The sequence below is a fragment of the Triturus cristatus genome, chromosome 4_1, assembly GCF_964204655.1.
Source record: "Triturus cristatus chromosome 4_1, aTriCri1.1, whole genome shotgun sequence".
NCBI lineage: Eukaryota > Metazoa > Chordata > Amphibia > Caudata > Salamandridae > Triturus > Triturus cristatus.
This window is the reverse complement of record NC_140585.1, coordinates 1,349,707,879-1,349,732,504: the sequence shown is the minus strand read 5'-3', so window position 1 is coordinate 1,349,732,504 and position 24,626 is coordinate 1,349,707,879. Positions and strand designations below refer to the sequence as shown.

General features: G+C 52.0%; 1 protein-coding gene and 1 pseudogene across 1 annotated transcript in view; one reads left to right on the top strand and one right to left on the bottom strand.

The window, feature by feature from the left end:
- Positions 1 to 24,626, top strand: part of LOC146856663 (FIGNL1-interacting regulator of recombination and mitosis-like) — a 1,639,010-nt gene that overhangs the window by 1,226,229 nt on the left and 388,155 nt on the right. The window lies entirely within an intron of this gene.
- Positions 14,680 to 16,239, bottom strand: LOC146856664 (uncharacterized; annotated as a pseudogene).

Below are 24,626 nucleotides of genomic sequence, written 5' to 3'. Positions count from 1 at the left end.
TCCACGGATCTCAGCTCTGCTGTGGATGTGGATCAGGGTCGGAGAAGTCTGGAAGTCAAGGCTCTGGTCGGGCTCTGCAGTCGGTCCCTCGTAGAACTTCAGCAAAGCAAAGGGTAGTCTCTTGATGGTGCCTGTTTGCACAGGGTAGCCACTCCTTGGCCACAAGGGAGATTCTTCAGTCTTCTTCTTTCGTCGAATGTCGAATGTCGAAGGTCCAGAGTTTCTGTTCAAGTTGCAGGTTCAGGATAATCTAAAGTCTTGAGGCCCACCTCCCACTCTTATACTAATCTGGGGGGCTGGGATACCTGCTAGGTCACGCCTTATGGGTGGGACCTGGGAGGGGGTGGTTACACCCACTTCCCTTTGTCCAGTTTCGCGCCAGAGCTGGGGCTGGAGTGCCCCAGCGCCGGTTTGAACTGGACTATGCAAGGAACACCTTGTGTGCCCCAGGCATGTCTCATTCCTTTCAGCCCACCCTGCCCCAATACACTAAAGGCTGTCTGGGGAGGTGCTAGCACCTCCCCAAGCAGGAAACCTATTGTCCAGGCCTCCCTGGCTGGGATCACCCCCAGCTGCAGGAGGTCAGACTTGTGTCGTGGCAGCAGCATCCATTTTGTGATGCTGAGGCTTTGGTCAGAGGCTAACAGTAAAGTATGATTTCAACATGTCTTTCCCTCTAGAAGGGGGGAATAATATCCTCATGTCCAGAAATGGGATGGGGGTATTATTCCAAAGTGTTAGACACCTTACACGACATGTTTCGATAAAGCCAAACCATAGTTACCATAACCGTTTAAGATTATAAAGCACTTTAAAAGTATATGGTAGGCTACATCATAGAACAGCTATAAAGACATGGTTCCGAAAGCTGCAGACAGGCTCAGCTCATGCTAGAGCACCATCTCACATGTTACCAAGCACTCTGCCTCCAGGATTGTTAAGGCCTGCCATAGGAGTGGCTGATAGGTACACATGTGTCTATATGTAAGTTAGGTATAGGAATACTACACCTAAGCAAGGGGTGATTACACAACCTTGCCCCAGCTGAGTGATCAGCCAGTTGTGTCAAAATGGAAGGCCAGGCCAGGGGTGGCATAATACATGCTGCAGCCCCTGGTAGGCCTAGGGTACACCTATGCCCTGGGTACCTAGGGTACACTGTACAGGGGCCAATAAGGTGATCCTATCCAAATGGGTTATGCACCTAAAGTACATAGTATCAATTTAGAGAGAGAACAGCAGGGCTGTGGGTCTGATTAGCAGGCCCACAGCCACATCTAAGTCGAAAACCAGTAAAGCAAAAGCAAAAAGTGGGGGTGAACATAGAAAGCAGACCCTACTCTCCTACAAGAACTACCTACGATTATCGAAGAAACCTGTGCTTTACTGGGTATTGATAATTTGGGAGCTAGACCTGTAAAACCACAAATAACGAACAATCCTGAAAACGGATAACTCAAAGCAAGCACCCGATTTTTCTAAAGAAAAAATGGGATAACAAACAAACAAAAATTAATAAGCAGAATGCATCACAATCACAGGGTTGCTCTCCTCAACAGGAGCCCTCTGAAAGAAAATACATCCGTAGAAACCGTGAAGAAGGTAGCAGGCCTTACAATAAGAAATGCCCAGACTACTGAGGACTCTACTAATGAACAGGGAATGAGCGCTGATGATGATAGACAGCGCTGTGAGAAGTTGGCCCGATGTATGATGTTACTAGTTCTAGTGTACACCCTATATCAGTCCAAACAACCCTTATGGTGATTGGTTGTAAAGTCAACCTTATAGACCAGCTATCCTAGTGGTAGCATGGACAAGAGCAGTCTTAGTCTAAACTCTGAATGGCATGTGAAGCCAGCTGTGATACCATATATAATCCCTTGAATACCAAATGAAAGGACACCACAACAGATATATATATAAAATAAAAGTGTATTTATTCTAGTCAAACCCTCAGCACTCTTTATGAGATTAGAGGTAAGTACAACAGTCTTATTTAAGCATACATTAAGTCACACAGGTAAGTAATACAGTTAGGCCCTAGGGGCCACGCAAACCATATACTAAAGAAGTGGTATAAGGACCACTGTCACGGAAATAGGATAGGCCTAGGCCTAGGGAATCGCTGGGGCTACACTACACTAGCAACAGTTAGGAAGTGGGAGACCCACGGGATTCAGGTGCAGAGTGGAAACACTCACGCGTAATGCGTAAAAGTCGATAGAATTACTAGCAGTTAGAAATTAACAGTTTAAGGACACTTCTGAAGCAGCTAGAGAGTTGAGACTCGGAAACTAGACCCTAGGATAGTCACTACCCTTGTGAGCACCGAAGTACCCAAGTTACCTAGCCCACAGGCTGCGGGTGCATAGGTGTGAACTTGCGTCGAATTTCGTCGTGGACTTCTATGGATGCCTGAAGGAAAGTTGCTGACAGGCAGTCAGTGAAGAGTGTCCGGTGGATCCCAAGGCTGGGATCAAGAAGAGAGGATACCTGCAAGCAGAAGGGAGAGAGTCAAGGTCACTAGCCAGTGACCACGTGGAACCAGGAAGGAACCAGGCGATGTCGTGAAGATTGCAGGTGAAGGGTGAAGTTTGTCGCTGCAGCCACGGGTACCAGGAGACGTCGAGGACGACCAGGACCAGGAGGCGAGCTGTCCCACGAAGGCTCTTGCTGTCGGCGGCGTCGAAGTTGGACTAGGACTCACCAAGCCTTGGCAAGCGGAACCCACGATGAACGGAGAACTTGCTTCTGGTGCAGACCAGGAAGGTCTGGGGTGCTTCTATTTTGCAAAGAAGCGGGAGCCAGTCTGGAGGAGCCAAACCAGCGGTGAAGATTTCAAGGTGTGTCGTCACAAAGGCCGCTAGCCAACGGGCAAGCAACCGGACAGACGCGGCAAGCAGGAAAATGCAGAAGGGCCCCAAGCAGGACTCGTGGAGTGTGGGGGGGGCTGATCTTCGGTGCAGATGGTGCTTGGGGTTGGGGCTTCTCAATCCCCGGTGCACAACTTCGAGGGTGCCTCAGAAGCTGCGCTGGAAGATACTCGCCACTTTTCCCAGGTAGCCGGTCCCACGTCTCTCGTCACCTCCACGGATCTCAGCTCGGCTGTGGATGTGGATCAGGGTCGGAGAAGTCTGGAAGTCAAGGCTCTGGTCGGGCTCTGCAGTCGGTCCCTCGTAGAACTTCAGCAAAGCAAAGGGTAGTCTCTTGATGGTGCCTGTTTGCACAGGGTAGCCACTCCTTGGCCACAAGGGAGATTCTTCAGTCTTCTTCTTTCGTCGAATGTCGAAGGTCCAGAGTTTCTGTTCAAGTTGCAGGTACAGGATAATCTAATCTCCTGGGGCCCAGCTACCACTCTTATCCAAATCTGGGGGGCTGGGTTACCTGCTAGGTCACGCCTTATGGGTGGGACCTGGGAGGGGGGTGGTTACACCCCCTTCCCTTTGTCCAGTTTCGCGCCAGGACTGGGGCTGGTGTGCCCCAGCACCGGTTTGAACTGGACTATGCATGGGACACCTTGTGTGCCCCAGGCAGTGTCTCATTTCATTCATCCCTCCCTGCCCCAATACACTAAGGCCTGTCTGGGGTGGTGCTCACACCTCCCAAGGCAGGAAACCTATTGTCCAAGCCTCCCTTGCCGGGATCACTCCCAGCAGCAGGAGGTCAGACTTGTGTCGTGGCAGCAGCATCCATTTTGTGATGCTGGGGCTCTGGTTAACTTTAACCGGGTAAGTAGGTTACAACATGTCTTCTCCCTCTAGAAGGGAGGGATAATATCCTCATCCCCAGAAATGGTATGGGGGTATTATTCCAAAGTGTTAGACACCTTACACAACATGTTTTGATAAAGCCAAACCATAGTTACCATAACCGTTTAAGATTATAAGGTACTTTAAGAGTATATGGTAGGCTATATCATAGAACAGCTATAAGGACATTGTTCCGAAAGCTGCAGACAGGCTCAGCTCATGCTAGAGCACCATCTCACATGTTACCAAGCACTCTGCCTCCAGGATTGTTAAGGCCTGCCATAGGAGTGGCTGATAGGTACACATGTGTCTATATGTAAGATAGGTATAGGAATACTACACCTAAGCAAGGAGTGATTACACGACCCTGCCTCAGCTGAGTGATCAGCCAGTTGTGTCATAATGGAAGGCCAGGCCAGGGGTGGCATAATACATGCTGCAGCCCCTGGTAGGCCTAGGGTACACCTATGCCCTGGGCACCTAAGGTACAATGTACAGGGGCCAATAGGGTGATCCTATCCAAATGGGTTATGCACCTAAAGTACATAGTATCAATTTAGAGAGAGAACAGCAGGGCTGTGAGTCTGATTAGCAGGCCCACAGCCACATCTAAGTCGAAAACCAGTAAAGCAAAAGCAAAAAGTGGGGGTGAACATAGAAAGCAGACCCTACTCTCCTACAAGCGCAGCAGAAGTAACAATAGCTCGCCAGAACCTGATGGAATTTATGTTGACAGCTGCGGTGAATGAAAATATCACTGTGAAGACACCGGATACAAGGTAAGTATCCCACATCGTTTACACCAAATTGTGCTATAAATGGACAAAGATCTCCTTTAGGAGAACTTGACATATGGATACGATATCCTTTTTGCTGAAAAAGATTGGCCGCCTGTGTTCATCATGGAGTGCCCAAAGGGGGAGGATGTCATTTAACCGGCTTTTCCCGACCTCGTTGCAAAGTCACTAAACATTCATACCAGCTGGAGTGGGCGTTAGTGCTAGCTCCCGCAATCATGTAGGGTGGCATGCTGAGTCACCTCACCATGAAATCCCATTAAAAACTACTCATACACCTCAGAGGCAGTACCCAATAAAACATTACACAAAGAAACAAGTCAGGGAGATCTTTGACAACTTCAATACAAAGGTGTGATTGAAAATTGCACCTCCTCCATGAATAATCCTTTATTTACCGTAATGAAACCTGACAATCCATAATGTCTAGTTTTAGACTACAGGCATTTGAACACATTCACAAAAACATTTGCAGTACAAAATGCACACAGTGCCGCATTAATGAATAACATTGTGCAGAAGAAATACAAAACGACATTAGATATTGCAAATGGATTCTTCTACCAGAATATAGCTCCTGGAAGCAGACATTTGACAGCATTCTCGGCCCTAGTTTCTCAACATCAATTATGTAGACTGCTTCAAGTGTATGCGGTAGCCCTGGGTTGTTCTAAGCAACAGTAACAGAGTTACTTCAAAATTGTGATGAGGAGGCATTGTCCTATGTAGATAATATTTATCTGACAGACAATGAGTTATTAGATCATTTGCACAGAGTGAACAACTTAATGTTGAAGTTCGCTACTGTAGGCTACAAAGTTAGCTTTAAAAAAAATCAAACATTGCCCACCTAAATGTCCTATTTTGGGGATATGAGTTATCAAGTGAAGGAAAAAGCCTGGCAGCATAATTCTTTTTTAAATGTGTGCTGATCCAACCTCCAAAGACTCTGAAAGGTTTACAATCCATTTTAGGATTCCTAAATTTTGGCTAAACATAAATTTTGGATTATGCAGAGAAGGTAAAACCTTTCTACGATCTAATCAGACCTGATTTTTCAGTTCAACATTGGACACAAGAACACACAGAAATTCTCCGTTCAGTATAAGCTGATAGGATGGCTTCCAAACACTTACACACACGTGTAAAAACTACTAATTTGGTGATCCGTGTAGTCGTGGGTTCAATCAGGGTACACTTACCTCACCTTCAAGGAAGGTGAAACTATACCAACTGCATACAAATTCCATTTGTACACGAACGATGAAATGCGTTTTGCATCCACTGAAAAGATACTGATAGCAGATAGATCGGAGCCTCTGCTTTCGTTTAATGAGGCCCTCACTGATGTCCTTTTGGGCACGTGGTCCAGACCCAACACGGGGGCTCCCGTGGATAGGATGATCGCCCAACGCCACCGCCCGTCTCCGGGCGACCCACCTTTCCTCTCCCAACACCCCACTCTGGAGAGCTTGGTGGTGCAAGCCTCCACTTCCAAGAGCGCCTTCCCTACCCTCCACCGGAAAGGGAATCCAAGAAGCTGGACCATTTTGGCAAGAAAAAAAATTCTTCCGCCACCTAAGGACTGGGGTCTGTAAACACCGCATGTCTCTTGGGACGTTAATCTGAAAGAAACACGTTAGTTAGATTCCTCATCTTAGAATATCCCCAGGCGTCAGACTGGAACCGGAAGATTTTTGTAGCAATACCCCTTGCGCGTCGCTAGGCGTCGTCTGCGGTTCCGCGTCCGTCGTTGGCGTCGTGCGCCGGAATGACGTCGTCGGAGTACTTAGAAGCCGCCCTCGCGCGCTGACGTCAGTTCTTCTCTTTTCCGCGCCAGTAAGTGCCGATCCGGGAGAGCTACCCCTTTAGTCAATTTTTGACAAACTTTTTCGACTCTTTTTGGTCACTTCTCGACTCTGGTGCTAGTAGGATGCCTGGTTTCAAGGCCTGCGACGACTGTCACCGACTGATGTCGGTGACCGATCATCACCGCCGGTACCTGTACTGCTTGGGCCTGGACCGGGATCGTGCTCCGACTGTATGGCCCTGACCTCGAAAGCTAGGCGGGAGCGGTCCCGCAAGCTTCTCGAGCTTCGCCACTCGGCTCCACGTCCCTCTCGATCCCGGTCCAGGAGGAGGTCCAAGGATTGGTCGCGGAGCTGCACTCGACATCGTCGCTCGTCTGGCTCGAAGTCTTCGGGTAAGTCGAAGCGCTCTAAGAAGTCCAAGAGGCGACACCGCTCTTCGGACTCCCCTCGCCGGTCGCGCGACTCGGCCGAAGGTCCGGGTGGTTTCACCCCCGCGGCTCCGCTGGAGCCGCAGGCGCCGCGCAAATCCCCATACCCGCCGGTCCCTGGGATTGACGCGACGCCGACGGAGGTCAGTGCCTTCCTCTCGGCCATGAGGAGCCTGGCCCCGCCGTCGACGCCGGCTGGCGCGCCTTCGGGCCCCGCGGACTCGACTGGGCGACCTCACGTGCCGGCGGCTCCGGCCCCGGCGCCGTTGGAGGCTCCGGCCCCGACCCCGACACCGCAGGTCCCCGAGGGGCCCGAGCCTGGGCCCCTCGTCGACGCCGGTCGACCTCGTCACTCCTCCTCCGCCGGCGCCGACACCGACTCCGGTCGACGTCGATCCCCGGTTCAGCCCCTGTCCGGTCCCGACGCCGATGCGGCGCCGCATCCGACGCCGCTAGAGACACATATTGTCTATCGACCGGCTCCGATCATTCCTCCTGTTTACCAGGAATCGGATGACTGGGGCGACTGGGAGGGGTCTGAGGACCCTATGGCCCTTCAAGGGCAACTTTCTCAGGACTGGGCAGATGAATTGGGGGAGGCCAGTGTATTGGATACCTCACCGGACACTGGATTCATCTCTCCTCCGACTGTGGCTTCGGAGGAGGGTGCAGCTTTTTCTGTGGTGCTGCGCAAGGCGGCCACGGCCCTTGGGCTTGAGCTGCCTGCCGTGGCTGTGAGGACTAACATCCTCACTGAGGTGCTTCAGTCTGCCGCATGCTCCACTGAGCCTCTGCTGCAATTCAATGAGGCCCTCATGACGTTCTGCAGGGCACCTGGTCCAAGCCCTCCACAGTCCCTCCTGTGGATAGGAACGTTGCCAGGCGCCACCGCCCTGCTCCGGGCGACCCCAGTTTTCTGTCCCAACACACCACCCCCGAGAGTCTGGTTATCCAGGCCTCTACCTCCCAATACTCCTTCCCGTCCGCTCCTCCGGACCGGGATTCCAAGAGACTGGAACAGTTCGGTAAGAAGCTGTTCTCCTCGCTCAGTTTGGGCCTGCGGTCTTTGAACACCGCCTGTCTCTTGGACCGTTATTCCCACTCTCTGTGGGATACGGTGGAGGACGTGCTGCCCCTATGCCCGGAGGAGGCCCGGGCACGGCTTTCCTCAGCTCTGGCCGATGGGAGAGATGCAGCGCGCCATGCAATCCGATGTGGACTCGACACTACGGACTCGCTGGGTAGGGCGATTTCTACCACGGTGGCACTTCGACGTCACGCCTGGCTGCGGTCCACGTCCTTTTCAGGGGATGTCCAGAGCACTCTCATGGACATGCCTTTTGATGGCAACTCGTCTTTTTGGTGAGAAAGCGGACAGTGCGCTGGCTCGCTTCAAGGACTCCCGGGCTACGGCCAAGTCCTTGGGCCTCTCGGCCCCGCGGCCACAAACTTCCGCTTTTCGCTCCTTTCGTGGCTGTAATAGCCCGGTGGGCAGTAGGGCTGTGACCCCTGACCGCGATGACCCTCCCCCTCGGGGAAGTGGTTGGGTTGTCGGAAGAATGACAGCAAATAAAGGTTTGTTTAAAGAAGTAGCTGCTTCTTTTAATATCTTTTCTTCCAGAACTGGGGTAACGTAAATATGGAAGTCTAAGCAAGTGGAGGAGGTAGACCAACCAGTGGTGTTCTGTAAGGCAAAAAGTCTTCGGTTGTAAGGTCCAACACTTGGTCCCGCTTTCCGCTGCTCTCTTCTCTTGTTGCTTGCAGAAGATTCCGGTCCCCGGGACATGAAAATAACAAAACAAACTGGGTTACTGGTTTGTTCGTGCGCTTGTTTAGATCTTGTGCTACCTTCACCAGGGTTTGTGACTCTACAAGGGTTTAGTGCTTAACTGGGTATAAGGGGGACAGGGTGCTGTTCAGCGCTAGGAGCATAAGTCAGTGGCGGCAACGTTTCACCCCAAACACTCTTTTGTGCCCCGTTTACAGCCCCATGCAACCCTGCCCAGCCCACCACCACAACGATCCCCGAGCGGTCACTTGCCTTGAGCCACGACCCCGGAATAGGGCCGCGGCGCTGGGACCTTGGACCTCTTCGGACGTAGGTGTGTTTTCGGGTCTGCCGAGGTGCACCTCTCCCGTCTTCTTCTCTTCCTCGATACCGCTGGGCTCCCCTTTCTTTGGTCTCTCAGCTGGTACTTGATTCTTTTCAAACTCGTGTTCTTCTCCGTTCTCGTCGTTCACCTCCTCCGGTCCCGTCTCTTTCTGTTGGTGGACGACTCCTCCTTCGTTTTCCGCCCCTTTTCCGTGCTGGACTGCCTCTGTCTCCGCCTTCGTTTGACCGCCGCACCACTCCTGTGACGCGGGTGACGTTTGGTGGTGTGACAGAAGGGCTTGGGCCACTAGACCGCTCCGTCCTTCCGGTGGGAAGCCGCTCTCTGCCGCGCATGCGTTCCGAGGTCCTGTCGTGTCGGAACTCTCACATATCTCCCCCCTTAGGAATGGACGTAGGGGCCATTCCGAAGACGGGTGGCGGGAGAGATAGTCCGGACCGACGTTCTGTGTCCCTGGTACATGGATCGTCTGAAACTAAAAAGGTTGTAATGCCAGAAACCAACGAAGGATACATGCATTCGTGTTTTTGTTACATGACTGTGAGAAGTTGGCCTGATGTATGATGTCACTAGTTCTAGTGTACACCTTATATCAGTCCAAATACCCTTATGGTGATTGGTTGTAAAGTCAACCTTATAGACCAGCTATCCTAGTGGTAGCATGGACAAGAGCAGTCTTAGGCTAAACTCTGAATGGCATGTGAAGCCAGCTGTGATACCATATATAATCCCTTGAATACCAAATGAAAGGACACCACAACAGATATATATATAAAATAAAGTGTATTTATTCTAGTCAAACCCTCAGCACTCTTTATGAGATTAGAGGTAAGTACAACACAGTCTTATTTAAGCATACATTAAGTCACACAGGTAAGTAATACAGTTAGGCCCTAGGGGCCACGCAAACCATATACTAAGTAAGTGGTATAAGGACCACTGTCACGGAAATAGGATAGGCCTAGGCCTAGGGAATCGCTGGGGCTACACTACACTAGCGTTAGTTAGGAAGTGGGAGGCCCACGGGATTCGTGTGCAGAGTGGAAACACTCACGCGTAATGCGTAAAAGTCAATAGCAATAGTACAGTTTAGAAAACGGTAGATTTAGGACACTTCCGGAGTAGCTAGGAAGTTGAGACTTGAAAACTAGACACTAGGATAGTCACTATCCTGATGAGCACCGGAGTACCCAAGTTACCTAGCCCACAGGCTGCGGGTGCATAGGGGTGAAGATGCGTCGTTTTCGTCGTCGACTCCTATGGATGCCTGAAGAAAGATGCTGACAGGCAGTCAGTGAAGAGTGTCCGGTGGATCCCAAGGCTGGGATCAAGAAGAGAAGAAACCTGCAAGCAGAAGGGACAGAGTCAAGGTCACTAGCCAGTGACCAAGTGGAACCAGGAAGGAACCAGGCGATGTCGTGAAGATTGCAGGTGAAGGTGAAGCTTGTCGCTGCAGCCAGGAGGACCAGGAAGTGTCGAGGACGACCAGGACCAGGAGGCGAGCTGTCCCACGAAGGCTCTTGCTGTCGGCGGCGTCGAAGTTGGACTAGGACTCACCAAGCCTTGGCAAGCGGAACCCACGAAGAATGAAGGACTTGCTTCTGGTGCAGACCAGGAAGGTCTGGGGTGCTTCTTCTTTGCAGAGAAGCGGGAGCCAGTCTGGAGGAGCCAAACCAGCGCAGAAGATTTCAGGGTGCGTCGTCACAAAGGCCACTAGCCAGCGGGCAAGCAACCGGACAGACGCGGCAAGCAGGAAAATGCTGAAGGGCCCCACGCAGGACTCGTGGAGTGTGGGGGGCTGATCTTCGGTGCAGATGGTGCTTGGGGTTGGGGCTTCTCAATCCCCGGTGCACAACTTCGAGGGTACCTCAGAAGCTGCGCTTTAAGTTACTAGCCACTTTTTCCAGGTAGCCGGTCCCACGTCGCTCGTCGCCTCCACGGATCTCAGCTTTGCTGTGGATGTGGATCAGGGTCGGAGAAGTCTGGAAGTCAAAGCTCTGGTCAGGCTCTGCAGTCGGTTCCTCATAGAACGTGGGCAAAGCAAAGGGTAGTCTCTTGATGGTGCCTGTTTGCACAGGGTAGCCACTCCTTGGCTACAAGGGAGATTCTTCAGTCTTCTTCTTTCGTCGAATGTCGAAGGTCCAGAGTTTCTGTTCAAGTTGCAGGTTCAGGATAATCTAAAGTCTTGAGGCCCAACTCCCACTCTTATACTAATCTGGGGGGCTGGGATACCTGCTAGGTCACGCCTTATGGGTGGGACCTGGGAGGGGGTGGTTACACCCACTTCCCTTTGTCCAGTTTCGCGCCAGAGCTGGGGCTGGAGTGCCCCAGCGCCGGTTTGAACTGGACTATGCAAGGAACACCTTGTGTGCCCCAGGCATGTCTCATTCCTTTCAGCCCACCCTGCCCCAATACACTAAAGGCTGTCTGGGGAGGTGCTAGCACCTCCCCAAGCAGGAAACCTATTGTCCAGGCCTCCCTGGCTGGGATCACCCCCAGCTGCAGGAGGTCAGACTTGTGTCGTGGCAGCAGCATCCATTTTGTGATGCTGAGGCTTTGCTCAGAGGCTAACAGTAAAGTATGATTTCAACATGTCTTTCCCTCTAGAAGGGGGGAATAATATTCTCATGTCCAGAAATGGCATGGGGGTATTATTCCACAGTGTTAGACACCTTACACGACATGTTTCGATAAAGCCAAACCATAGTTACCATAACCGTCTAAGATTATAAGGCACTTTAAGAGTATATGGTAGGCTATATCATAGAACAGCTATAAGGACAAGGTTCCGAAAGCTGCAGACAGGCTCAGCTCATGCTAGAGCACCATCTCACATGTTACCAAGCACTCTGCCTCCAGGATTGTCAAGGCCTGCCATAGGAGTGACTGATAGGTACACATGTGTCTATATGTAAGTTAGGTATAGGAATACTACACCTAAGCAAGGGGTGATTACACGACCTTGCCCCAGCTGAGTGATCAGCCAGTTGTGTCAAAATGGAAGGCCAGGCCAGGGGTGTCATAATACATGCTGCAGCCCCTGGTAGGCCTAGGGTACACCTATGCCCTGGGTACCTAGGGTACACTGTACAGGGGCCAATAAGGTGATCCTATCCAAATGGGTTATGCACCTAAAGTACATAGTATTAATTTAGAGAGAGAACAGCAGGGCTGTGGGTCTGATTAGCAGGCCCACAGCCACATCTAAGTCGAAAACCAGTAAAGCAAAAGCAAAAAGTGGGGGTGAACATAGAAAGCAGACCCTACTCTCCTACACAAGCCAGGTGAGGGGGCATGATCAGTTAAAATCGTGAATTGTCGCCCCAATAAGTAATATTGTAATGCCTCCACAGCCCATTTGATAGCCAGACATTCTATCTCGATGGTCGAATACCTGGTTTCCCGGGGAAATAGTTTACGGCTTATATACAGTATTGGTCGTAAGTCACCATTAGGGTCCGGCTGGCACAACACTGCCCCAAGGCCGAGTCCAGAAGCGTCTGTTTGGAGGACAAAAGGCAAATCAAAATCGGGACAGCTAAGGACAGGGGATGTACATATGGCTTCTTTCAGGGCCCGAAAACTATTCTCTTGTTCTTGAGTCCAGTCCTGTATACGGGTCGGGTGATCCTTCGTTAAGAGAGCAGTAAGGGGACTGGCTATTGATGAGAATGCAGGGATAAACCTTCGGTAATATCCGATAAAACCTAAGAAGGAGCGGATGTCCTTTTTCGTGGTTGGTTGTGGGATGCTTTTGACGGCTTCTACTTTGTTTATTTGGGGTTTTATACATCCTTGTGAAATGGTATACCCCAGATACTGGATCTCATTTGTGCCCAACAGTGATTTCTTAGGGTTAATCGTGAGGCCGGCGGCCTGAATGGCAGTAAACACCTGCCCCAGATGATACAGGTGGTCTTCCCATGTCTGACTGTAAATGACTATATCATCTAAGTAGGCTGCGGCATAAGCCGTGTGTGGTTTTAGGATGGTGTCTATTAGTCTTTGGAATGTGGCAGGCGCCCCATGCAGGCCAAACGGTAGGACCTTGAACTGATACAGTCCAGAGGGGGTGGCAAACACGGTCTTTTCTCTAGACTGAGGGGACAAGGGTATTTGCCAATAACCTTTAGTTAGGTCTAAAGTGGACATGTACCGGGCTTTCCCGAGTCGCTCTATTAATTCATCAATTCTAGGCATAGGGTAGGTATCGAATTTTGTGAGGGCATTCACTTGGCGAAAGTCGATACAGAAACGTAGACTTCCGTCGGGTTTCGGTACAATGACAATCGGGGAACACCAGTTACTCAGGGAGGGTTCAATGATTCCTGCGTTTAACATGTCTACTACCTCCTTTTCCACAGCTTCTCTACGGGCGGCTGGGATGCGATAAGGTTTTTATTTCACTATTTGTTTTTCTAAGGAGACAATCTCCTGTTGTACTATAGTGGTTAAACCAGGTTTGGAGGAAAACAGGCCAGGATAGTTGTTGGTTAGGCTCTCTAATTGGGTTTTTTGAGGAGAGGACAAGATCTCCCCTTTTGGCACTATGTCGGGTGCGTTCTCTGGTCTTGCGGGAAGTGTTATATCTGCCTGTCTGTCCGAGCACACCAGATAGGCTGGTTTGGTGGATGGAGTTTCTTCCCATTTTTTTAGTAGATTGACGTGGTATATTTGTTTACCGCTAGCGCGATGTGGTAGTTTTACACTGTATGTCACGGGAGTTACTTGGTGGTCTATGTCGTAAGGACCTTGCCACTTCATTAAGAGTTTATCCTCAGTATTCGGAAGCAGCAACAATACCCTATCCCCGGGTTGAAACTCTCGTAACTTGCTTTGCAAGTCGTAGTGTTTCTTTTGGATGTCCTGCACCCTTTTCATATTGTCGTGCACGATTCCCCAGATGTGAAATAAAGATGTCCTGAGGTCTGTGGCATATTGTAACAGGGGTTTCCCTTCCTCGTTCTCCTCCTCCCACTGTTCGGCGGCCATGTCAAGGAGGGTCCTGGGTTTCCGTCCAAAAAGAATTTCAAAGGGAGAATACCCAGTGGATGCCTGTTCATGGGATCGTAAAGCAGCCAAAACTAGAGGTAACTGGCGGTCCCAATCCCTTCCGGTGTCAGAGATGACCTTGCGGAGGAGGTGTTTTATGGTCTTGTTATACCTTTCCACAAGGCCATCGGTTTGAGGGTGGTATACCGATGTACGCAGTTTCTTGATTCCCAGGATGTGACAGATTTGGGACATTAACCGGGACATGAAGGGAGTTCCCTGGTCGGTGAGGATTTCGGACGGAAACCCTACCCGGGAGAACAATGTAATCATGGCTTGGGCCACAGCCTGGGTAGTCATGGTGGTTAATGGGAATGCCTCAGGGTACCGGCTAGCATAGTCTACTATGACCAGAATATATCGGTGTCCCCGGGCTGATGGAGTTAAGGGGCCTACCAGGTCCATGCCCACTCTCTTAAAGGGGACATCAATGATGGGCAATGGATGCAACGGGGCTTTCGCGGGGTTTTCGGGGCAAGTATATTGACAGCGAACACAGGCAGCGCAGTGTCTAGCTACATCCCTGTACACCCCAGGCCAGAAGAAGCGCTCTAGAAGGTATTTCAAGGTCTTTTCTCTACCACAATGACCCCCCCCCCCCATCTTGTTATGTGCGAGTAAGAGAACGTGTTCACGGTAGGAGTTTGGGACAATCAATTGGGTCTTGGTCAGGGAACCCTCTTTCACCCCTCTATATAACAGTCCGCGTTTTATAAAGAAATGAGGTCCTACCTGTCCTGTCCTGGCGTGGTGTCTTGTGCTTGTGCCCAAGCATACTTGAGTGTGCTATCTTCTCTTTGGGCTGTTCGAAAACTGTATGGCTGGGATGGGTTGGCGTCTGTGAGGGAGAGAGGAAAAGCGTGACGTGACACCGCGTTCTGTGTGTATTCTCGTTTCCCTGCCCTTTTCTCTCTCTTGCTTTTCTTGTCCCTAGTTTGTGGTGTCTCCATCTCTTCCTCTCTGTACGGGGCTTCCTGCAACCATTCCTGGTTTTGTGATTTGAGGCCCTCCATGTACTGGTTGAATTTAGGGTGATCTGTCCCTATTATAACTGCCTCAGGTAAGGAGGGAAGAACACCTACGTTCCTTAAATGTGGATCGTTCTCAACATCAAGTAAGACTTTTGCCACTGGATATGTTTTAGTGTCCCCATGTACGCATGTCACCATCACTTGTTCGTTTGCTTGTAATTGGGGTTTAAAAATCAAAGAACTGTCTACTACTGTCACATGACACCCTGTGTCGAGTAAGGCTTGCTTCTTTTTCCCATTAATGAATACGTCCTTTGTATATTGAATAGGGTCTGTGTTGGCCACTAATACTCTACCGCGACTGTAACCCACCTCCATGGGTTCGGGTAAGGGGTTACGGTGGGGACACTGTCTAGCGATATGTCCCCACTCTGCACAGTTGTAACACTGTGGACCCTGGCCACCTGGCCCTATGGTGTGAGGTTGTCGGGAAATAGAGGAGGATTGCATAGGAGGTCGGCTGTCCAAGCGACTAGGGCCCTTCGGGAGTGTAGGTATCTGAGGACGTATTAAACTGGGAGGGTTCTGGTAGCGGGCTGTACTGGCTTTAAAATCAGGGGCCCTATGGAAAGCACAAGCGAGATCAACAGCCGATGTGGTTGTAAGCATCGGATGTTGCTTGATCCAGGACCGGGTGCTCGGTGGTAATGCATCCAAAAATTGTTCCAGGTAGACTTTTTCTACTACCTCTTCCACTGAGGAAGTGTGTGGTGTTAACCACCTATGTCCCAAGTCCCTTATCCGAAAGTACAGTGCTCGGGGGTTGTCTCCTGCAGCCCATCTTGCCCTCCGAAACTTATTGCGATAGTGCTCCTGATTGCATCCCATCCGTTCGAGAATGGCCTTCTTTACTTCCACATAGGGGGTTGTACCGGTGGGATTTGCGGATTGGTATGCGGCCTGTAGTTCTCAGGATAGCAGGGGAGCTATGTATTGGCCCCACCTTTCCTGTGGCCACGCCGCTGTGGTAGCCACTCTCTCAAAGTTCAAAAAGAAGAAATCTGGGTCTTCTCCCGTTTGATACTTTTGTAGCACCGTCCCTGGGACATGTGGACGGACCTGGGTGTTGAAGATGGCGTCAGTTAATCGTAAGATGGCGGTATCTTGGAACTGTTGATTTGTGGTGATAAGGGTGGCCTGATCTTTTAAAGCACCCTGCAGGGATTCACGCTCTACTCGAGCGGCTTGGATCTGTTGTTCTAACACCAACTGCAGGTGTCTTTGGCCTTCGGCCAACTGGGATATAACGTTCTCCATGGGCACGGGTTGTGTCATGAAGCGACACGGTGTTTGAAAACAATCCCACTTCTGACACCACTTGTAATAGCCCGGTGGGCAGTAGGGCTGTGACCCCTGACCGCGATGACCCTCCCCCTCGGGGAAGTGGTTGGGTTGTCGGAAGAATGACAGCAAATAAAGGTTTGTTTAAAGAAGTAGCTGCTTCTTTTAATATCTTTTCTTCCAGAACTGGGGTAACGTAAATATGGAAGTCTAAGCAAGTGGAGGAGGTAGACCAACCAGTGGTGTTCTGTAAGGCAAAAAGTCTTCGGTTGTAAGGTCCAACACTTGGTCCCGCTTTCCGCTGCTCTCTTCTCTTGTTGCTTGCAGAAGATTCCGGTCCCCGGGACATGAAAATAACAAAACAAACTGGGTTACTGGTTTGTTCGTGCGCTTGTTTAGATCTTGTGCTACCTTCACCAGGGTTTGTGACTCTACAAGGGTTTAGTGCTTAACTGGGTATAAGGGGGACAGGGTGCTGTTCAGCGCTAGGAGCATAAGTCAGTGGCGGCAACGTTTCACCCCAAACACTCTTTTGTGCCCCGTTTACAGCCCCATGCAACCCTGCCCAGCCCACCACCACAACGATCCCCGAGCGGTGACTTGCCTTGAGCCACGACCCCGGAATAGGGCCGCGGCGCTGGGACCTTGGACCTCTTCGGACGTAGGTGTGTTTTCGGGTCTGCCGAGGTGCACCTCTCCCGTCTTCTTCTCTTCCTTGATACCGCTGGGCTCCCCTTTCTCTGGTCTCTCAGCTGGTACTTGATTCTTTTCAAACTTGTGTTCTTCTCCGTTCTCGTCGTTCACCTCCTCCGGTCCCGTCTCTTTCTGTTGGTGGACGACTCCTCCTTCGTTTTCCGCCCCTTTTCCGTGCTGGACTGCCTCTGTCTCCGCCTTCGTTTGACCGCCGCACCACTCCTGTGTCTGTGACGCGGGTGACGTTTGGTGGTGTGTCAGAAGGGCTTGGGCCACTAGACCGCTCCGTCCCTCCGGTGGGAAGCCGCTCTCTGCCGCGCATGCGTTCCGAGGTCCTGACGTGTCGGAACTCTCACAGTGGCCAAGGAAGGGGCACCTCCTCACGTCCGCCTAGCCACCGGCCGCAGAACCAGCCTGCACGCGGTCGCGGACGTGGTTTCCGCCGAGGCGGTACTGGAGGACAACGCGGTCAGTCCACATCCACCCCGGCAGCATCCGTCTCAAAGCCTTCCTAGTCCGAGCTTTCAGGCCCATTCCTCGCCAGTGGGAGGCCGGGTTCGCCATCACCTGCACCACTGGCGTACCATTACTTCGGACAGGTGGGTGCTGCAAATCGTCCGTAGGGGCTACTCCCTCCCCTTCGAGACGACCCCTCCAGGCATGCCTCCGCAGCACCACCGTATCTCGGAGGATCATTTGAATCTTCTGTGAGAGGAAGTTTCGGCCCTCTTGGCCAAAGAGGCCGTCGAGCGCGTTCCGAGCCAAGAAGTAGGTCGTGGTTGTTATTCCCACTACTTTCTGGTTCCCAAGAAGGGCAAAGGAGGCCTACACCCTATCTTGGACCTCAGGAACGTCAATGCCTTCCTCCGGAAGGAACGGTTCAAAATGTTGACTTTGGCTCAGGTTCTAGCTGCCCTAGACCCTGGAGACTGGATGGATTGGACTTCCATATCCCCGTCCTGCCGGCCCACCGGCGTTACCTGCGGTTCACGGTGGGTCAGGAGCACTTTCAGTTCACCGTGCTCCCCTTCGGCTTTACCAGTGCCCCTCGGGTGTTCACGAAAGTGATGGCGGTGGTCGCAGCTCATCTGCGCAGATCAGGGGTTCCAGTCTTCCCCTATCTCGACGACTGGTTGTTGAAGGCGGGCTCGCCCCAGACAGTCGTCTCCCACCTCCAGACTTTGGCGGATCTCCTGCATTTGCTGGGGTTTTCCATCAACGTGCCGAAGTCACACCTGAGCCCCTCTCAGAAGCTCCTCTTCATCGGAGCGGTTCTCGATTCGGCGCAGTTCCGGGTCCACCCACCGGAACAGTGGGTCCGGGATATACAGGCCCCGATTCCCATCTTTCGGCCTCTATCCTGGGTTTCGGTCAGGCTAGTGTTGCGGCTTCCGGGGCTGATGGCCTTCTGCATCCTACTAGTGCATCACGCCAGGCGGCGCATGCGAGCTCTGCAGTGGGACCTGAAGTTTCAGTGGGCCCAGCATCACGGCAACCTGTCCAACCATGTCTTGATCTCGGAGGGCACTGCACAGCAGTTGCAGTGGTGGCTCACGGACCGCGATTGGGTCGCGGGCAAGAGCCTCTCCCTATCCCTACCGGAGCATGTCGTCGTGACGGATGCGTCCCTCCTGGGATGGGGTGGCCATATGGGAGAGGCGGAGATCAGAGGACTCTGGTCTCCGGCGGAGTCTCGCCTCCACATCAACTTGTTGGAGCTGAGAGCTATCCGACTTGCACTGAAAGCCTTCCTTCCCTCTGTCCGGGGAAGTGTCGTGCAGGTGTTCACGGACAACACCATCGGCATGTGGTATTGCAACAAACAGGGCGGGGTGGGGTCATGGACCCTTTGTCAGGAGGCTCTGCGCCTCTGGACATGGCTGGAACACCAAGGCATCACCCTGGTGGTTCAACATCTGGCGGGCTCTCTGAACGCCAGAGCAGAGGAACTCAGCCGCCGGTGCATGATGGATCACGAATGGCGTCTGAACTCCGAGGTGGCGCAAGGTCTCTTTCAGCAGTGGGGAGAGCCTTGGTTAGATCTATTCGCCACCGACGAGAACGCGCAATGTCAGCAGTTCTGCGCGTTGGAATTTCCAAGGCGGCACTCGCTAGGCAACGCTTTTCGTCGCGAGTGGAGTTGCGGTCTGTTGTACGCCTTTCCGCCTATACCACTTCTGCCCAGAGTGCTGAAGAAGATCAGGCACGACCGGGCCCAAGTCATCTTGGTGGCTCCGGATTGGGCACGAAGGTACTGGTATCCCGAGCTACTCAGTATGTTGACCGATCCTCCGATACGTCTACCCCTTCGGGAGGATCTTCTGTCGCAGCAGCAGGGGACGGTCCTCCACCCGAACCTGTCCAGCCTCCACCTCCATGCGTGGAGATTGAGCGTTGGCAGTTGGTGCCATTTGACTTGCCTCCTGAAGTCTGTGGTATCATTCTGGCAGCCAGGCGTCCCTCCACAAAGACGGTATACGCCTGCCGGTGGAACAAATTTGTGGCATGGTGCACAGCAAAGGCTGTGGATCCCCTTTCCGCCCCTCTTTCTGAGGTTCTTCTCTTTCTTCTTTCTTTGGCCCGGCAGGGCTCTGCCCTGGGCACCTTGAAAGGTTATCTTGCTGCTCTCTCTGCCTTCTTACAGCTTCCAGATCAGCCCTCTCTTTTCAAGTCCCCTGTAGTGTCACGCTTTCTTAAAGGCATTACTCACACGTTCCCTCCTGTCCCTTTCGTAATGCCTCAGTGGGACTTTAATCTTGTCTTAACATTTCTGATGTGCGCTCCCTTTGAGCCTCTTCACAATTGTCCTCTTCGTGTTCTCACTCTTAAGACTGCTTTCCTGGTAGCCATCACCTCGGCTAGACGGGTGAGTGAGCTCCAGGCTCTGTCGTCCAAGCCTCCTTTTCTATCTGTTCATCCGGACAAGGTTGTCCTTCGGCCTCGTCCTTCCTTTCTACCGAAGGTGGTGACCCCCTTTCATCTTGGGCAATCTGTCACCTTGCCCACCTTCTTTCCCCCTCCGCATCCTTCCAAAGAGGAAGAGCGGCTCCACCGTCTGGACCCAAAACGTGCGCTCTCCTTTTATTTGGACCGCACGAAACAGTTCCGGGTGGACGACCAGCTTTTCGTTGGCTACGTGGGTGCTAAGAAGGGAAAAGCTGTGCACAAACGGACCATCTCCCGGTGGGTCGTTTTGTGTATAAAAATCTGTTATTCCTTGGCAAAAAGTGACCCTCCTGTTGGGCTGCGAGCCCATTCTACTCGGGCCACGGCGGCTACTACTCTGTCCTCCAGGACTTTCTGGTGTGATCTTGGTTCGCAGACCCACCACCGGGGTTGGTATTGCTCGGGTATCTATTCTAAGGTGAGGAATCTAACTAACGTGTTTCTTTCAGATGAACAAGTTACTTACCTTCGGTAACGATATATCTGTAAGAAACATTAGTTAGTTAGATTCCTCACCGACCCACCCATCCCCCCCGTTCTGCGAACCGACATCTAGGGTTAAGGCTATCCTTTTCAGGGCCCTAGACTTTTTGGCACCAGTGTCGGTCTCTTGCATGGCTCTGCGTTCCTGGCGCGGAAAGCTATGTACAAGAACTGACGTCAGCGCGCGAGGGCGGCGTCTAAGTACTCCGACAACGTCATTCCGGCTCACGACGCCAACGACGGACACGGAGCCGCAGACGACGCCTAGCGACGCGCAAGGGGTATTGCTACAAAAATCTTCCGGATCCAGTCTGACGCCTGGGGATATTCTAAGGTGAGGAATCTAACTAACTAATGTTTCTTACAGATACATCGTTACCGAAGGTAAGTAACTTGTTCTTCGCACTCACTGTGCTGCCTCAGTGTCCGGAGGAGGCCCGGGCAGTGCTTTCCCAGGCTGTCGCCGCCAGTAGAGATGCAGCAAAGTTTACAATCCGTTGTTGGCTGGACTCTCTGGGCAGGACCATTTCAGCATCGGTAGCGCTTCGCCGCAACGCCTGGATGAGGTCCACTGGCTTTTCAGGGGATGTCCAGGACACCTTGATTGACATGCCTTTTGATGGCCGTCGCCTTTTTGGCGACAAAGCAGACAACGCCCTAGAGCGCTTCAAGGACTCATGGGCTACGGCCAAGTCCTTGGCCTCTCCTTCCGTCCGGCGCGGTCTGCTTTTTGCCCCTTTCGTGGCTACGGAAGGGGTGCCCCGCTACGTCTCACCCGGGGCACAGGCCACAGCAAGTTAGCCAGCCTCCACGCGGCTGGGGACGCTGATACAACCGGCGAGGTTCTACGGTCTAGCGGATGGGCCAGTCCACCAACCCCCCTTCTGCAGCAGCCTCCAAACCCTCCTAGTCTGACCTTTCAGGCGCATCAAACACCAGTGGGCGGCAGGATTCGCCATCACTTCCCCCACTGGCGCATCATCACTTCGGACAGGTGGGTTTTGCAAATAGTCCAAAGGGGCTACTCCCTCCACTTTGAGAGTACCCCTCCAGCCATGCCACCGCGATACCACCGCATGTCGGAGGATCATCTGGCACTTCTCCAGCAGGAAGTTATGGCTCTCTTGGCCAAGGGAGCCATCAAGCGTGTTCCTGTCCCAGAAGTAGGTTGTGGTTGTTACTCCCAGTACTTTCTGGTTCCCAAGTGGTACAAGGGCCTGCATCCTGTCTTGATCCTCAGGGACGTCAATCGCTTCCTCCGGAAGGAGAAGTTTAAAATGTTGACGCTTGCTCAGGTCTTGTCTGCCCTCGACCCGCAAGACTGGATGGTAGCGTTGGACTTGCAGGACGCTTATTTTCACATTCACGTCCTGCCGTTACCTGCGGTTCACGGTAGGCCACAAGCACTTTCAGTTCACCGTGCTTGCCTTTTGGCCTTACCAGCGCCCGTCAGGTGTTCATGAAAATGATGGCGGTGGTCTCAACTCATCTGCGCAGATCAGAGGTTTCAGTCTTCCCCTATCTCGGCGACTGGCTGTTGAAGGCGGGCTCTACCCAGGCAGTCATCTCCCACCTCCAGATTACGGCCGACATCCTGCATCTGCAAGGGTTGTCCATCAATGTGCCGAAGTTGCACCCGATTCATTCTCAGAAGCTCCTCTTCATCGGAGCGGTTCTGGTCACAACGCAGTTTCGAGTCTATCCTCCCAAACAGAGAGTCCGGGATATGATTCCGATCTTTCAGCCTCTGTCCCGGGTTTCGGTCAAAATGACCCTGAGGCTGCTGGGCCTCATGGCCTCCTGCATCCTGCTGATCGATCAAGCCAGGGGCATATGCAGGCTCTGCAGTGGGACCTGAAGTTCCAGTGAGCGCAGCATCAGGGAAATCTGTCCGATTGCGTCCAGATCTCGGAGGGCACTGCTCGACAACTACAGTGGTGGCTGGCGAACCAGGATTGGGTCAATGGCAGATTCCTCTCCCTTCCCCACCCAGATCATACAGTGGTGACAGACGCATCCCTTCTCGGATGGGGCGGCCACATGGGAGAGGCGGAGATCAGAGGCCTCTGGTGTCCGGCGTAATCCGAGCTCCACATCAACCTTTGGGAGCTCCGGGCGATCCGTCTTGCACTGAAGGCATTCCTTCTCTCTGTCCGGGATAGAGTAGTGCAGGTGTTCACGGACAACACCACCGCCATGTGGTACTACAACAACAGGGCGAGGTGGGGTTGTGGACCCTATGTCAGGAGGCCCTGCGCCTCTGGACATGGCTGGAACATCAGGGCGTATCCCTGGTGGTTCAACACCTGGCAGGATCTCTGAACTCCAGGGCGGACGAACTCAGCCGCAGGTGCATGATGGATCACAAATCTCGTGTTCACTCAGAGGTGGTGCAAGGTCTCTTTCTGCAATGGGGAGAGCCTTGGTTAGATTTATTCGCCACCAAAGAGATCGCGCAATGTCAGCTATTCTGTGCTTTGGGATTTCCAAGGCGGCACTCGCTCGGCGATGCTTTTCGTCGCGAGTGGCGTTGCACTCTTCTATACGCCTTTCCGCCTATACCACTTCTGCCCAGAGTGCTGAAGAAGATCAGGCATGACAGCGCCCAAGTCATTCTTGTTGCTCCGGACTGGGCACGAAGAGTCTGGTATCCCGAGCAACTCAGTCTGTCAATCGATCCCCCGATTCGACTGCCTCTTCGGGAGGATCTTCGGTCGTAGCAGCAGGGGACGGTCCTCCACCTGAACTTGTCCAGCCTCCACCTCCTTGCGTGGGGATTCAGCGGTGGCAGTTGACGTCATTTGACTTGTAATCTTGGCAGCCAGGCGTCCTTCCGCTAAGACGGTATACCCCTGCCGATGGAACAAATTTGTGGCATGGTTCACCTCCCTGTTCTGCGAACTGATTTCTAGGGTTAAGGATACCCTTTCCGGGCCCTAGTTTTGTACACCAGTGGTCAGTGCCTTGCATGGCTCTGCGTTTCTGGTGCAGAAAGTCATGTACAGAACTAACATCAGCGCGAGAGGGCAGTGTCCGACGCCACCTTCTGACTTGCTGAGGGACTGCTGATGAAATGTTTTCCGGATCCAGTCTGACGCCTGGGGGTGATTCTAAGGTAAGGAATCTATAACTAACCTATGTTTCTTACAGATATATTGTTACCGAAGGTAAGTAACTTGTTATTTAGTTCCACCTGGGAGAATAACCTGGTCCACCTCAGAAATGTTCTGGCTACAAAGTGCCAGATAGGGCAGAATAAGGTTGTGTACTTGGGTCACCTGGTAGGTGGATGTCAGGTTCAACCATTGAAGAGTAATATCCAGACCATAAAGGACTGGGTTGCTCCCTCTAACCAGACTCAGGTCAGAGCTTTCTTGTGCCGGACTGGGTACTACTGGAGGTTTGTTAAGAGATATTGGTCCATTGGGACTCCCCTTAATGATGTCACCTCCAAGAAAATGCCAAAGAAAGTTCAGTGGACAGTTAGCTGTCAAAAGGTATTTGATGACCTGAAGCAGGCCATGTGCACTGCTCCCATTCTGCAAAGTCCTGATTACTACAAAACCTTCATTATCCAAACATATGCTTCTGAGAGAGGGGTAGGAGCTGATTTGTCCAAACTTAATACAGAGGGCCAGGACCAACCAGTACCTTTTATAAGCAAAATGTTGACCCCCAGGGAGAAACATTGTTCAGCTATTGCGAGGGAGGCCTTTGCTGTGGTCTGGGCCTTGAAGAAGTTGAGGCCATACCTGTTTGGTACTCACTTCATTGTTCAGACAGACCATAAGCCCCTCTTATGGCTTCAACAAATGAAGGGTGTAAGACCCAATTTTCTGAGGTGGTCCATTTTCCTATAGGTAATGGACTTTTCAGTGAAGCATAGGCCTGGGGGTAACCATGTCAACACAGATGGTCTCTCCAGATATTTCCACTTGGAAAGTCAAAACTCAACTGGGCAAGTTTAGTTTCATCTCCTTTCATTTGGTGGGGGGTGATTGTGTAAGAAAGAAGGATCTGCTTTCATTGTTGCCCCCACTTTTTGCTGGTGGTGTTCTGCTTTTAGACTAGTCTGACTGGGATCCTGCTAATCAAGACCCCAGTCACTGGGCTCTCTAAAGTCCCTAAATTGGACTGTGGTAAGTACTTTGGTATCTTCCTATTTGACTACTGGTGAACGCTTCTAAGTACCTAGTATATGGTACTAATGTACCCAGGGCATAGGTACACCAGGGGTCTCC